The sequence below is a fragment of the Phyllobates terribilis genome, unplaced genomic scaffold, assembly GCF_046119375.1.
Source record: "Phyllobates terribilis strain yellow unplaced genomic scaffold, ASM4611937v1 Scaffold_4__5_contigs__length_816908805, whole genome shotgun sequence".
NCBI lineage: Eukaryota > Metazoa > Chordata > Amphibia > Anura > Dendrobatidae > Phyllobates > Phyllobates terribilis.
In genome coordinates this window covers 674,147,839-674,160,899 of record NW_027362764.1, presented here as the reverse complement: position 1 = coordinate 674,160,899, position 13,061 = coordinate 674,147,839, and the positions used below count along the sequence as shown (strand labels likewise).

Here is a 13,061-nt window from a genome sequence, read left to right as displayed (position 1 = left end):
CCCCAAACTTGTGAACAGCACTCAGACATGGTCAACATGGGAAAGACAAAAGAGCATTCCAAGGCCATCAGAGACAAGATCGTGGAGGGTCACAAGGCTGGCAAGGGGTACAAAACCCTTTCCAAGGAGTTGGGCCTACCTGTCTCCACTGTTGGGAGCATCATCCGTAAGTGGAAGGCTTATGGAACTACTGTTAGCCTTCCACGGCCTGGACAGCCTTTGAAAGTGTCCTCCCGTGCCGAGGCCAGGCTTGTCCGAAGAGTCAAGGCTAACCCAAGTACAACAAGGAAGGAGCTCCGGGAAGATCTCATGGCAGTGGGGACATTGGTTTCAGTCAATACCATAAGTAACGTACGCCACCGCAATGGTCTCTGTTCCAGACGAGCCCGTAAGGTACCTTTACTTTCAAAGCGTCATGTCAAGGCTCGTCTACAGTTTGCTCATGATCACTTGGAGGACTCTGAGACAGACTGGTTCAAGGTTCTATGGTCTGATGAGACCAAGATCGAGATCTTTGGTGCCAACCACACACGTGACGTTTGGAGACTGGATGGCACTGCATATGACCCCAAGAATACCATCCCTACAGTCAAGCATGGTGGTGGCAGCATCATGCTGTGGGGCTGTTTCTCTGCCAAGGGGCCTGGCTATCTGGTCCGCATCCATGGGAAGATGGATAGCACGGCCTACCTGGAGATTTTGGCCAAGAACCTCAGCTCCTCCATCAAGGATCTTAAGATGGATCGTAATTTCATCTTCCAACAAGACAATGACCGAAAGCACACAGCCAAGAAAACCAAGGCCTGGTTCAAGAGGGAAAAAGTCAAGGTGTTGGAGTGGCCTAGTCAGTCTCCTGACCTTAACCCAATTGGAAACTTGTGGAAGGAGCTCAAGAATAAAGTCCACATGAGACACCCAAAGAACCTAGATAACTTGGAGAAGATCTGCATGGAGGAGTGGGCCAAGATAACTCCACAGACCTGTGCCGGCCTGATCAGGTCTTATAAAAGACGATTATTAGCTGTAATTGCAAACAAGGGTTATTCCACAAAATATTAAACATAGGGGTTGAATAATAATTGACCCACACTTTTATGTTTAAAATTTAATAAAATTCAACTGAGCAACATAACTTTTTGGTTTTAAGATTTATGCTTCTGTTCATAAAACCGACTCTCGTTTGCAGTTTGAAGGCTCTAACTTATTTGCATCTTATCAAACCAGCTAAATCTGCAGGGGGTTGAGTACTACTTGTAGGCACTGTATCTACATATATATATTTCTATATCTCTTTAATAATTATTATTTCTTGATTTAACTAATAGTGGATAAGGGCAACCACACATCAAAATGGTTTACAAAGCAAATTTATATTTAGAATAATTTTCCACATGATAATATTCTTGAATAACTATAATATTATTTTTAATGGTTACCTAAATAGGTACACACCTCTCTTTAGTCAAATCTATGCTACTCATCGATATGAAATTTATGCACAATATTTCTAGAAGAATAATTATTTTTAATTTGGTTCTGATATATACATAAATTTTATAAAATAATATTTTTGGTATTAAGGGGGAAAATGTGTTTTTGATCCTGATTACATAATCACTTTTGATCAATACTTATTTTCCACACATTTTAATAAAGAAGAAATAATAATAAGGTACTATGGTATAATTAAGAAGGGTATTACATGCAAAGTTGCATAATTTAATATTTTTTGGTGGTACAAGGTTATGACAAATATGAAATCATCCAGATAATGGAGATATAAGGGTATTTTTTATGGAGAATATAATTACTCTGCATTTGTCATTAAAATTTAAAGGCCTTATTTTTATTTTTATTCTTATTTTTACTCTTAATTTTATTTTTCATTTTTAAAATTTTATTCTTACGTTATACTTCTTATTTTTCTATTTTTTCATTTTTTTATTCTCATTTGATTTTATTTCAGTTCAATATCTCAATTGAGAAAACACATTAATATTTAATAAAGTAATGTCTAATACAAGAGTATTGCTTCATTAAATATATATTGCTAAGGAAAAAAATGTTTACATTTTCTGAGCAAACACAACAATTCATTCATTCATTTATTCATTCATTCATTCATTCATACATTCATATATTTATTCATTTTGGTTCAGGAGTATACATTCTTTGATATTATTGGTTTAATAAAGATATAAAAACTTGTTTTTTCAAAATACACTGACACCTATGGGTTGGAAAAGGTAATTACACCTATGACATAAAAATGTTCTATCATATGGAGAACTTGATTGATAATGAATTATTATCTATTATTGTTTATTATTCCAAACATAATTTATTTTAATATTTTGATAATAATTTGATCGATATTACTGATTGCTATGGTACGCTGTGATATTATAGGTTAGGAAAAACTGCCAGATTTGGTATCAGATTAGGGAATGAAGACTTCAATCAAGACATCGCAATTATGAATTCTATCTTAATAAAGACTTTTAATTTTTATAAATCAAAGAGATTCTCAAAAGTTACAAGAAGAAGCAACTGATATCCGGACGTCTCAGAAGGTAACAGGTGTGAATGCTGAGTTTTATAATAGACTGTGACCATTACATACAATACAATTCACACCACTGATCACCAGGACGGCAGAGGACGATGATCCTATATGTACTGTGTTGTGTTTAAGTTTCATCACGTTCCAGTGGTTTCTTATCACCTGCAACGCTTCAATGAAAGCTGGTGAACAGGTAATACCTGGCATATGTGTCCTGTATATAAAGGACTGAGTGCTGGTTATGGTGCTATATAAAGCAGGAAAGTGTCAAGTTAACCCTTGCTTTACTGAACAAAGACGTCACATCTGTTCCAAAAGTGACACGAGACCAGTGCGGACACACGGAAGATTCCAAAGACGATCCAACGTAAGTCCAGGTGACACTGCACAGATATTAAAGCTACATTTCATCCATGGACTTTGTTTTCTTATCAACTGACACACATGATCTTTCTAATAAAGAGTACAGTTTATGGACTGAACAATAATGAACACAATTATGGACTGTACAATATCTACATGCTGTAATTTATTTCAAATGAGTTTTCATCTAAAGACTGTGTTATAAAAGAACCAAGAAGAAGACGAGACGACGACCCGATGACATCAGATGATGACGATTGAACCCGCGATTGCTTCAATTTAGATATAGGGAAGTATAATTATACATATTAAATGAATATTAGTCACGGCTTACCATAACATGAATTCACATCATTATATAACAATAATCCGATATTGATACTATTATTACTATTATTATTATTATGGAAATTTAATGATATTGCCAAGGAAGAAGGAAACAAAAAATGATTGATGAATGTATCTTCTTTTGAGAAATTTCAGTTAAAGTCCTTTTATTCTCAAAAAAGGGGGAAATGTTAAATGGTTAATTATGGAAATTCATTTGGAATGTTAATCGATAATCATTTTTCTGAGTTCTATGCCTCAGCCATCGTGTCTAGTTGACATGCGCTATTTGTGTGTGTATTTTTGGTTCACTACCATATGTAGAACAGGTGTCCATACGACTGGCTATAAAAGCCCATGGTACAGAAAGGGGGGGCTCTCTTGCTGTGCCCACCCCACAAGACACAGAATCTTCATGCTGAGAAGCAGATGACATGTAGGCCTGGACACATGCTGGACAAAGACATGATTTACCAGCCAGGATCCAAGGAAAGAAGGGTGAATCTCAACAATTAAGCTAATTATGGACAAATGGACAATTACTTTATAACTAATTATTGTATGTACCTGCTGCAATCTGATTCTTTTTAATGGACAATCCAAGAATAAATAGATACATTTTTTTATAAGAATATCGTGATATTGATACTTTGAGAAGTCCTCAGTAGAAAAAAATAATACAGGAAGAGTATTATTTTACAGTCTCCCATCCAAGTACTAACCAGGCCCAACCCTGCTTAGCTTCCGAGATCAGATGAGATCGGGCGTGTTCAGGGTGGTGTGGCCGTAGGCAGAGACAAGTCTCTCACTTGCTGCTTTTCTACTTTGACGTCTGGCTGCCGGCTGCCCTTTCCAGTGCTCAGCAAGACCAGGTCCTTTTGTGCTTTCCCTTCTCTTCAATTTTTTTGCTGGCTTCCTTAAAAGGTCTTGTAGACACAACGCCCCACTCAGAGCCGCTGAGCTCACTGATCGGCTGCAGCGCTGTCGACCGAACGTCAGCTTCACGGCCAATGCCACAGGCCGGGAGCAGAGGCGAGACTCACCGCTAGATCCGGGTAGGGTGAATAGAGCGCGGTTAGTTGCTTTCTAATAGGCTGCAGCCGGGGATTAACTTTTAATGAAAGGGAACAATCCCTTTGACTGTCTGCAGCGCGCCACACCTAGGAAGCGCACTCTCACACACAAGCCAGCATGCACACGTGCTCGCACGTGACAACACCCCCTATCTGCCCCTACAACCTCTCCGTCACCATGCGTCAGACTCTCCTGCCTGTTTTATGATTTCAGGGCCCTAGCAGGAATCACCACCCCCCTCCCCAATTCATTCCGCACCTTCCTTGCCTTCCTTGCCCTGAGGTTAGCTCTTTGTCAGCCGTCTGGCTTGGTTACACAAGCTTCTTTGCAGAGAAACATGTTACTTCTGCTGGCCCTCGCTAGGGGGCCGGCATCCAAAGCCTTCCCTGGGCACCTGCTGAAAGCCTGGCCACTTCACGGCACCGGGTTCTTTTAACGCCATCATTTCCACACGGCGAGCTGCGGAGTCAATAAGCACTCCTAGCCATGGAAAGGAGCTCGGTGTCAGGCCTGCGTGAAGATGGCTGGGTAGCGTACTTAGCTGCCAACTGGCTCAGAGGCCTTGGGGCTTCCATCATCTAAGTTACTTTGGGTCGGTGTCCGGCAAGGCGCCGTTCCATGCTAGTCGAGCTGGGCGTAGGTAAAAACGTCATCAAAATGGTCTACAGCACCCGGTATTCCCAGGAGGTCTCCCATCCAAGTACTGTCCAAGCCCAGCCCTGCTTTGCTTCCGAGATCAGATGAGATCAGGCGTATCCAAGGTGGTATGGCCAGTAGATGCTGCTCAATCCATCGCCCGGCCAGCCTTTCTTAGGATCGCTTGGTGGCGAGCAATCTGGCCGTGACGGGGCGGGCTCTGAAGGGTCCATGCAAAGTCTGTGCCGTCCCTACAGGTGTGGTTTGTTTAGCAGTGATTCACCCGCCGCATCAGGTGTCTTCAAAAATGTCTCGGCGCAGGGTCTCCTGCAGGCTAAACCCTTCATCGCGGTAATGTGACAGAAAGAGCAAGCTGGACCCGTAACTTGGGGGCGGAGCGAGACGTCCAGGGGTGAATGAAGGAAGAGGGTGAGATGGTTGGCTGTGACTTTGAGCTGCTCTTCAGGGGGGAGGGTCGTGTTGCCTGCAAAGGTCTTCTGCTTGGGGTTACCGGTGGTTGCCTCCAGCCACGGGGAAGACGCTGGTCCTGGTGAAAAGGAGCCTAGTATTAAAAGTAAAGAAGCAACAATGCTGGAGGCCCACGGTGATCAGAAGGATGCTGGTATTTTGCAGAGATGAAATAGCGCAAGAGAGAAAGCAAATGGAAAAACGAAAAGAGAATGAATGTGTGCACTTGTGAAAGGGAATGGAAAAAAGGCATAGAAGAGAGTGCCCCCTGCTGGTGGAATGAAGGAAAAAGCAAAAGCCTACAGCACCTGGTATTCCCAGGTGGTCTCCCATCCAAGTACTAACCAGGCCCAACCCTGCTTAGCATTTGAGATCAGACGAGATTGGGCGTGTTCAGGGTGGTGTGGCCGTAGGCGGGGACTAGCCTCTCACTTGCTGCTTTTCTACTTTGACGTCTGGCTGCCGGCTGCCCTTTCCAGTGCTCAGCAAGACCAGGTCCTTTTGTGCTTTCCCTTCTCTTCAATTTTTTTGCTGGCTTCCTTAAAAGGTCTTGTAGACACAACGCCCCACTCAGAGCCACTGAGCTCACTGATCGGCTGCAGCGCTGTCGACGGAACGTCAGCTTCACGGCCAATGCCACAGGCCGGGAGCAGAGGCGAGACTCACTGGTATTCCCGGGTAGGGTGAGTAGAGCGCCGTTAGTTGCTTTCTAATAGGCTGCAGCCGGGGATTAACTTTTAATGAAAGAGAACAATCCCTTTGACTGTCTGCAGCGCGCCACACCTAGGAAGCGCACTCTCACACACAAGCCAGCATGCACACGCTGCCCCTACAACCTCTCCGTCACCATGTGTGTCACCCTGGCCTGGATGCCACAAAATGTATTAAAGCTGTGTCTGAGAGCAAGGGGGAGGTTCTCTGGTCAGGGGAACATTAGCATGCAATGCCTCCTGTCTCAGGCCAGTATGGGGAGCAGGCTGCCCCTATAAAAGCTGGTGCTGGGGGCAGGGTTAGAGAGAACTGGATTGCCTGTCTCAGCTCTGAGACGTGTCCCAGAGTGGAGCAGGGACAGAAAGTTGATTGCACCTAAGAGGAAGTGTGGCAGGAGGAGAGCCACAAGCCAGAGACAAGAGGCAAAGAGAACCTGTCTTGGCAGAGAAAAGACTTAATTTTACCAGACTTTGGTGTCTGAGGCTGGAAGGATTCCACATCCCCCAGCAGAGAACCAGTCCGCAAGGGACTGTACATTCCTTGGCCTAAGAAGCCTGGAGGCCCTGCCACAACCGAAGGGACCAGTAAAGTCGTACAAGGCTGGGAGCAGAAAGGAATCCACGTCGCAGGCCATACAGGCGAGAATACACGGAAAGCTCGGAAACATGGGCTGTTACCCTATCAGGAGGAGATAGCCAGAAGGAGCGCAGGAAGCACAGTAGGCCTACACCCTCACCCTGACCAGGGCCAATTTCCCCGTTGCTCTCAGACGTCCAGGTCCCCTCCTAGCCGGGACTGTTTATGGGTCAGTTTACCTGTTGTAGTAAAGACCCTGGACTGCAACTTGTTGTCTGTGTGCTCCTTGCTCCTCCCGCACTATCAGCACTGGGATTCTCACTACCATCACTCCCACCATCCATTATACTGCGCTGGGGCCGCACTCTTCCCGTGGGGAGTCACACTACCCTAGCTGCACACCTCATCAGCCCCAGCGGTCTGCATGCAGCGGTGGTTCCTAATAACCGCAATCCACGGGTGGCGTAGTCGGACAATATCAGCAGAGCGTAGCAGACTACCATTGGCCTGACTACCCTGAGCCACGGAACCGGGTCCCCACTACTACCCCCATCGTCTCCCTATTGCCCGGATCCGAGTGCCCCACGGCCCAGGGGGCGAGTCAGCTTTGGCATAGTCGGCAGGATTTCGTGCCCGCAACCACCGGGTACTGCGTGCCTGAAAAAGACTTTTGTAAACTTACCTGTGGCGAAGTTTCCCGCCATCCGGAGCCGATTACCGCCATCGGATGCCATCTTGGACCGTTTCCCGCCGTCTTCTGCCTTCTTCCCGCCATCCGCAGCTGCTTCCCGCCATCGGACGCCATCTTCAGGACGCCGCGCGGGAAGAAGAGGGGCGTGGACGTCAAAACCGCGCGAGATCCGAAGCTCCGCCCCACGCTCCGACGCTGCGCAAGGTCCTGGAAGGGAGAGAGAGCGACGCTGACGTCATCAGGACGCGACGCCAGGTCCTCGTCCATAGCAGCAGCAGCGGAGCCGCGGCCTACAGAAGAGGATCGCCGGAAGGTAGGCCACGCTTAACTAGGTGGGAGGAAGATGTCAGACACAGAGGCGCCCACTACCACCAACGCAGCTGCAGCAGCAGTGATGCCCTTTTCCCTGCCCTACATCCCTGGAGCGGCCTGGCTGCCCAAATACTCAGGGGAGCCCCATGCCCTAACTGACTTTAAGGAAAGACTATACAGTTTGTTCTAGGTTTACCCCCTGACAGAGGAGCAGAAGGTCAGCATATTGACAGGGCAGTTAACTGGCGCAGCCCAAAGGGAGGTAAAATCATGGCCCACTGAGGAGAAAAGGACTGTGAAGGGTATCCTGGCCCGGCTGCGGGGTACCTTTGATACACGTACCTCCACTGAGATTAAAATGAGGTTCTATGGATGTAGGCAGCGGGCACAGGACAGCATTAGAGACTATGCCCTAAATCTGCAGGAAGCCTTGAGGGCTATTCAACAAACTGACCCTGGCAGTGTGCAGGATACCGATAGGCTGCTAACAGAACAATTCATAGAAGGTCTGCTGTCTAGCGCCCACAGGGCCCAACTGCGCCTCATGTTCTTTCAGAACCCCGACCTGACCTTTGCCTAATTTAAGGACAGGGCCATAAGGGTGCTCCATGAATCTGCAACCAGTGGCGCTATAAACCCCCGCGCCCTGCTATCACCTACCACCAGGAGGCGGCGCCCTCCTCTATGGACTCCGTGGAGGCTGATGCACAGGCCCTGAACCAAGCCCCGTCGAAAGGCCTGCACCACCAAGTCCAGGAGCTAACCAGGAGCGTCGTGGCGTTGACCAGAACCGTCCAGGCGTTGCAAGTGGACCCATCAAGACCCATCGAGCTGGCTTCAAGTCCGGAGGATGTCCCGTGGCGTCGACAGAGGAGGATCCCGTCATTCCGAGTGAGGCCCACAGACCGCTACGCAGAGGATGGACAGCCCATTTGCCGTCAATGCAACCAGCCCGGACACATTTCCAGGTACTGTAATTTAAACGGGTCCAACCTGGGGCAGAGGGCCGACCCCCAGGCATAAGATCACCAGGCCCTTATAATTGGCGTGATAAGTACGTTGGGGGGCACCCGGTTTTTACCCGTGGTGCTGGACGGTATCCCCATGAGCGCCTTGCTGGATACTGGGTCGCAAGTAACCACAATCCCTTATGTACTTTTTAAGCAGTATTGGACTGATGCTGATATCACACGGTATCCAGACAGTAACTTGAGCATCATCGCCAGAAATGGCTTACCCGTGCCGCAGATGGGGTTCAAGGAGATGACCATTAAAATTGGTAAAGTTGAACTGCCGGCACAGGGAGTGATTATTGTGGACATTGACGGTCATGAAAGTCACCCTAAAATAACTGTGGGTACTAACATAATTGAAAATTGTCTTTCAGAGGTAATTGTAATTCTACAACAGGTGGCGGTGAATGCTAGTTCCAGCCAACAGAGGGTCCTCAACAAGGAGATAAAAGCCCTGATGAGACGGCAGCAGGTAGAACTGTCTGGTGGTGAGATCGGTAGCGTAAGACTGAGTGACCCATTCCCCATTTCCATGCCTCCCAAAAGTGAAATGATGATCTGGTGTCGGACTGCAATCGGGTTGAGAGGTAGAGACTACCAAGCCATGGTAGAACCCGTGTACTCAGAAAGCAGGCCCACCATTTTGACAGCCCGGGGGGTGGTTGATGTCCGTCATGGGAGGCTGGCCGTCCGCATCCTCAACATTGGGGAGAGGGAAGTACACTTACCCAGGTACGCTACACTCGCCAAACTGTTTGTTGTCGAACACCAAGCTATCAGGGCCGTGGAACCCTTGCCTCCATCTCCTCAGGCGGAGGGTAATGGCTCCCAGAAACAAAAGGAGGACTGGTGCCAGAAACTCCATGTGGGTGCTGACTCCACTCCCCTGCACCAAAAACAAGGAGTCTATCGGGTGGTACAGGAGTACGAGAGAGTCTTTAGTAAGCACCCGCTGGACTTCGGCAGAGTAAAGGGGATAGAACACCACATCCCCACAGGGAGCCACCTACCAATAAAAGAGAGACACAGGCCTGTACCCCCTGCACATTATCAGAACGCCAAGGGCATGCTAAGAGAGATGAAGGAAGCTGGGGTCATTAGAGATAGCTGTAGCCCCTGGGCAGCCCCCTTGGTTCTGGTGAAAAAGAAAGACGGCACCATGAGAATGTGCGTGGACTATAGACGATTCAACCGTATCACCCACAAAGACGCATACCCGCTGCCTAGAATAGAGGAGTCTTTAGCCGCACTAAAATCTGCTAACTTCTTTTCTACTTTGGACCTTACTAGCGGGTACTGGCAGGTTCTTGTGGCAGAGGCTGACAAGGAGAAGACCGCTTTCACCACCCCGATGGGACTGAGCGAGTTCAACTGTATGCCTTTCGGGCTCTGCAACGCACCAGGGACCTTCCAGCGGCTGATGGAATGCTGTCTAGGGCACCGAAACTTCAATACGGTCCTCCTTTACCTGGACGACGTGATCGTCTATTCGAAGACCTACGAGGACGATCTAAAGCACCTGGCCGAGGTGTTCGAAGCCCTGGCAGGCTATGGCCTGAAGGTGAAACCATGGAAGTGTCACCTGCTGAAAGCAAAGGTCCAGTACCTAGGGCACGTGGTAAGCGCGGAAGGAGTGGCCCCCGACCCTGACAAAGTCACGGCAATCAAGAGCTGGCCAAGCCCCTCGAACATCAAAGAGGTGAGACAGTTTCTCGGGTTGGTAGGCTACTACTGAAGGTTCATCCCCGGGTTCACTAAGATGGCAGCTCCTATGCAGGACCTCCTGATCGGACAGTCTAAGTCCCGAAGTCAAAAGCCACCCTTCAAGTGGGATAAACCGGAAGAGGAGTCCTTCCGCCAGCTAAAGATGGCCCTCATGGGGGATGAGATCCTGGCCTACCCTGATTACGGCCAGCCTTTCATTCTCCACACAGATGCCAGTAATGTGGGACTGGGAGCCGTACTGTCCCAAAACCAACAGGGCAGAGAACGGGTGATCGCATACGCCAGTCGGAAGCTGAGGCCCACCGAGAGGAACCCGGAGAATTACAGCTCCTTCAAGCTAGATTTCTTGGCGGTGGTGTGGGCCATGACGGAACGCTTCAAGCATTACCTGGCCTCCGCAAAGTTCACCGTGTACACGGACAACAACCCGTTGACACACCTGGACAATGCAAGACTGGGTGCCCTGGAACAGCGGTGGATGGCCCGTCTCTCCAACTATGACTTCGTGATCATATGCCCCAGAGGAAGCCAAGCAGCTAAGGAAGGAGAAGAGCAAGCTGTTCCTCTACGAAGGCAAGTTGTGCAGAAGGATTGTCAACCACCGGACGCACGAGCTGACCTGGCAAGTCGTGGTCCCAAGGTGAGATGCAGCTATGGTCCTGGGGGCTTTCCATGACAGAGCGGGACACTTCGGTTGGAAGAAACTGGAGTTCCTACTAAGAGGAAGGTTCTTTTGGGTCGGCATGAGAGGAGCTGTAGAAAAATGGTGCAGAGACTGTGGCCCTTGTCACCTGAGGAGGAAGGACCGCACCAGCCAGAAGACACCCTTGAGGCCCATCGTCACCACGCAGCCTCTTGAGCTGGTAGCTCTGGACCATGTCAAATTGGCTCCCAGCCAGTCAGGATACATCTATGCCCTGACAATCGTAGACCACTATTCCCGTTTTCTAGTGGTGGTCCCGGTAAAGGACTTGACAGCCCAAACAGCGGCCAGAGCCTTCCAGCAATACTTCTGCCGTCCACATGGGTATCCGGAACAGGTCCTGACAGACCAGGGTCCAGCGTTCGAGGCTGAAATCTTCCAGGAGTTCTGCAACCTCTATGGCTGTAAGAAAATTCGGACAACGCCTTACCATCCACAAACCAACGGGATGTGTGAGAAGATGAACAATATAGTCATTGATCTCCTGAAGACATTGCCCCTGGAGGAAGGCAGCCTGTGGCCAGAAAAACTGCCGGACCTGATAGACCTATACAACAATATCCCGGTGAATGCTACCAACTGCACCCCGGCTTACCTGATGCGAGCCAGACCGGGTAAGCTGCCCGTAGACCTGGAGATGGGAGTCCTAATACCTGAGGACACCTCCCCGGATGCGGACTGGGATACGGAAAGGCAACTGCAGTACAAGAAAGTACAGGAGAGTGTGGAGAAGAGCCTGGCCCAGGTGAGAGAGAAGCAAGAAAGACTCTTCAATCAACACGCCCCTGCTGGTCCCCTAGAACCTGGTGAGCAAGTCCTAAAGCGAAAAAGAAGGCTACATAAGTTGGACGACCAGTGGGAAAGGGAACCCTACACCGTACTGCAGTCTGACCACGACAACCCAAAGGTGTGCGTAATCACCAAGGACGGAGGAGAAACCACTAGTGTCGTCTCCAGAGACCACCTCAAAAGGTGCCCCGAGCAACTCCGTAGTGCAGAAGAGGATCAGAGTGACCTTGAACCCGCAGAGGACAAGGAAGAAATGATCAGCACCATTCTCGGAGAGTTCCCTCAGTCCTGGACTCGCATAAATGATGCCATAGTGGTACCCGTCCTGCATTTCCTGCAACCGGCCCAGCAACAACCAACACCAGAGCCGGAAGGTGAAGAGGAGCCAGCAGTTCCAGAGGCAGAAGAGCCTGTACCAGCAGCCCAGGAGAGTCAACCCTCTGCTGACAGTGAGCCTGCCATGCCTGCGGTAAGCCAAAGAACCCGCAGACAGCTGCCTGCCCTACCTGTACACCCAGTTGGTAGCTGTACCCCTAACGCTAGTGGGGAAAGCCAGGTTGGTCCACCACCAGACAGTGGGTTAAGGAGGTCAACCAGGAGCACAAAGGGGCAGATACCCGCTCGCTGGAGAATATAGAGTGTACTAAGATTGTAAATAACCCTGTTGCCAAATGTTGAAATGTTTGCCAAGTTACCTGCATGTTTATTAATAGTGTGTTTCAGTTTCTTGCAGCTACCGTAAGGACTCACAGGTTATGGACTTTTTATAACCGGGACCTTGTATGGACTGCATTCTGAGCCTAACCCAGGAATGAACTAAGACTGTGAAGGACTTGGGGTAGGACAGACCCCCACCTGGTTAAGGCTCCCGTTGTATTGGTGATATGGACACCCGGTCACAGGCCACACTGTGACCTTAAGAACTCAATTTGTGCGTCGTCTGTCTATTAATGTTTTATTGTTATGCATATTGTCTTGTTTATTGTTTAGTCCCGGAGTACTAAATTTCACTAGGGGGGAATGTGTCACCCTGGCCTGGATGCCACAAAATGTATTAAAGCTGTGTCTGAGAGCAAGGGGGAGGTTCTCTGGTCAGGGGAACATTAGCAT

At 48.6% G+C, this 13,061-nt stretch overlaps 2 non-coding genes across 2 annotated transcripts; both read right to left on the bottom strand.

Moving 5' to 3' along the window:
• Nucleotides 1-4,986: 4,986 nt before the first annotated feature.
• On the bottom strand, nt 4,987-5,106 carry LOC141267152 (5S ribosomal RNA). The gene has a single exon (XR_012321166.1). It is a non-coding gene; the product is annotated as a 5S ribosomal RNA (ribosomal RNA).
• Nucleotides 5,107-5,727: 621 nt separating this feature from the next.
• Nucleotides 5,728-5,846, bottom strand: LOC141266986 (5S ribosomal RNA). The gene has a single exon (XR_012321005.1). It is a non-coding gene; the product is annotated as a 5S ribosomal RNA (ribosomal RNA).
• Nucleotides 5,847-13,061: the final 7,215 nt, after the last annotated feature.